The sequence below is a fragment of the Lagopus leucura genome, unplaced genomic scaffold (genome assembly GCF_019238085.1).
Source record: "Lagopus leucura isolate 7727_CA_CO unplaced genomic scaffold, USGS_WTPT01 43559-0_obj-0_obj, whole genome shotgun sequence".
Classification (NCBI taxonomy): Eukaryota; Metazoa; Chordata; class Aves; order Galliformes; family Phasianidae; genus Lagopus; species Lagopus leucura.
In genome coordinates this window covers 130-3129 of record NW_024966959.1, presented here as the reverse complement: position 1 = coordinate 3129, position 3000 = coordinate 130, and the positions used below count along the sequence as shown (strand labels likewise).

At 45.3% G+C, this 3000-nt stretch overlaps 1 long non-coding RNA gene across 1 annotated transcript; it reads left to right on the top strand.

The window, feature by feature from the left end:
- The first annotated feature begins 557 nt into the window (after positions 1–557).
- LOC122192889 lies at positions 558–2692 on the top strand. The gene is made up of 3 exons (XR_006182733.1): positions 558–646; positions 745–791; positions 2504–2692. It is a non-coding gene; the product is annotated as an uncharacterized LOC122192889 (long non-coding RNA).
- The last annotated feature ends 308 nt before the right edge of the window (positions 2693–3000 follow it).

Here is a 3000-nt window from a genome sequence, read left to right as displayed (position 1 = left end):
AGATCACAGGGGGAAATGTTTGAGAAGCAGCAAATTAAGAGTTGGGTATAAATCCAGACAGAATGTGAACTTTGTTCTGGGCTGATACTGAAGGCAGTGCTCTGGAAACCCAGGGACAAAATATATCTGCTCATTCAGGCTGGGTAGCCAGAGGCAGACAAGCCTGATGCTAAACTGTGTCATTGCCTGAGTCCTCTTTGCTACAGAAACCAACATACCCTAATCATGAAATCCCACTGGGCTTCAGGCTTCATCTTTAACTCAAAAAGGGGACGAGTAGCAGGACTGAGAAAAGATAGAAAAGATGGCTAATTACGTCTCTTCCTACCTGAATCTTGTGAAAGGCAAGAAAAACCCAAAAGGGACAAGAAAGAAAATTGGGATGTGCTTCCTGTATTGTCTCAAATACTTTTGGCATTGTACAGATATAAAAAATATGTGGTAGCAGCACGCTTCCAAAGGCCAAGCAGAAACAAGCCACTTCTGCGGGGTGCTACGAGGGAGGGGGAAGCGAAGCGGGGCCGGTCGCAGGGACACCCCGCCCTGCCGGGGCGGGACGAGCTGCCAGCAAGGAGCCGAGGCGTGTAAAAGCGAGGAAGAGGGGCGAGTAGCACGGAACGACTAGCCGGGCTGAGCTGCTGAGACGGTGAGTGGGGCTGGGGGGGCTCGGTGGAGCCTTACTGCTGGGTTGAGGTGCCAGGGAAGGGCCAGAGCTGAGCTGAGCTGTTTCGTTCCGTTCCACAGGTTGCAGTGGGAGTGCACACGAGCAAACGTCTGAAATGGCATCTGAGGTGAGGGCAAACTTTGCTTTTCCTGCCGGTGCTCTGGCAAATGCAAGCTCAACTTTGTTACAGTCTAAGTCTCTGCAGCCTGCAATTTCCTTCAGGTTCCTCCCCTTACCTCGGAGAGACTAATTTAACGCACTGGTGCACTTCACTCAGGCCAGCTTGTGCTTAGGCAGGTACTTTACAAAAGCTTGTGTAACTACTTCTATATACAAAAGCTTCATTTTCAGTTTCTGCGCCTGGTGACTAATTGTCTTAGCAACTCATGCCTTCTGCCTTCAGAGTGGCTACTGCAGCCCTGGCTTCCTCAGCTCTGGTTACAGATGAGCGTCCATCAGCTGTCAGACTGTGCTAGCCTGACCAGAGTTCAGTAGCTAGCTAAAGTTAATCCTTCTGTTTTGCTTTCCTGACTGCAAATGTATCTGTTGCAGTTTCTGCTGACCCACCTCTTACTTCAGTGGAGCCCCATAGCACAGAAGATATGCCTAAGACAGAGCAGTTCCTCATTCAGGCACTTAGCATCTGGTACTGGCTTTTGATTTTACATCCCTGTGCCATAGTTCCATGGGCACTGGATCCACTGAGGACCTCTAACTTTTCCTTTCAGATTCTGATTTTTCTTTTTACCTCCCTTCAGCTGGCTGACAGAGCTGCTGTAAAGATGCGAAAAGAACTACGTGCAACACTCACCTCTGTAGGCTTTCTCTTGCTGTCCTCTCAGACACGTTGTTTCAGCAGGGATTGGCAGAAATGTGGAGACAGTCACTAGGGAAAAAAGTTTCCAGGGTTACTCAATAGTATTTTGTCTGACTGATAAAACCCCAGCACAGATTAGTTTGCAAATGTCTTGGCCAACTTTTTGCTGTCCATGGTAGTTACAACCATGAGAAAAGACTGACAGGGGTACTAAAAAATCATACAGATTAGTGATTATTTTGCAATCTGCAATGGTAAATATATTTAGACCCTTCCTTTAAATGTTCTCCAATTTATTCTTTGTGCCTGCTGGAGAGCTGCTTTTGAAATCTTGGATTGGTTGTAAGCTTTCTGCACAAGTAACATTCCTATCTATTTCCACTCAAGTTTGCCAGAGCTAGGGCTTTAGGAGGCATCCTACCCAGCAAAGATCTGACCAAGCGTCACACATGGCTCGTAGTGAATCCATTCAGTTGCTAAATCACTGATGCAAAAGGTTTAGATGCATAGTGTCACGATGTGTGGCAGGAATTACATACCTGTCTTTGGTCACATAGTGAAGTAATTAGGTAGATGACCTGTTGGAGGATGTGAGATTAGAAAATCAGTCTGGTTTGAGTAGAAAACCAAGTTTTCTTCTTACATATTTTAAAATCTTCTTTGTGTTCTGACTTATTTTTCTGGACATTCCTGATGCTGAAAGGTATCCAGAGTTCTAGAGTCTGCACCTTAGCTGATTTGATGCTAATTTCATGGCAAAGCTTGCAAGCACATCCTGGACTCTGGAGGTGCCTAAACAGTAACTTCAGTCACTTGATGTGTGGCTTATGCTGGCCCATAGCTATTTGTCAAACAAAGAAAAATCTGTCTCTGTTAAACAACAACAACAAAGGATTGCACTGAAAGAACATACCTGAGCTTGGCCTCTATATTTCATAAAGTTCTCAGTGGAAATTACATAGTTCTTAAAACTATAAATGAAGTTATTAGGCCTCTTTGATTTGCCTCTTCCTCTCTCTCAGGGAGATAAACTTTGGGGAGGAAGATTCAGTGGAAGCACAGATCCCATCATGGAGATGCTCAACTCTTCCATTGCCTGTGATCAGAGACTATCTGAAGTTGATATCCAGGGGAGCATGGCTTATGCCAAAGCCTTGGAGAAGGCTGGCATCCTAACTAAAACTGAGCTGGAGAAGATCCTGAGTGGCCTGGAAAAGGTACTTATTTCCTTCATAAACTGTAATGCATGCTTAGGCCTACATACAATTCCTACATTACTACTATGATGAATAGCTCCTTATCCGAAAATATCCCTGAGTTGACACACTAAAAAGCATCCTTCTCTCTCCTCATGTCCTATTGCTTAGTTCTAATTCCGTGTGAAAGTGCTTTCCCAAAAGGGAGTGCAGTCCTAGACCAGGGAGAACTGGAGAGGCCTGTATTTTGCAGTCTGTACTCTTGTACTCTAGCAGACCTGGACACAGACTGATTGACAGATTCCATCTAGCTAAAGGTACCG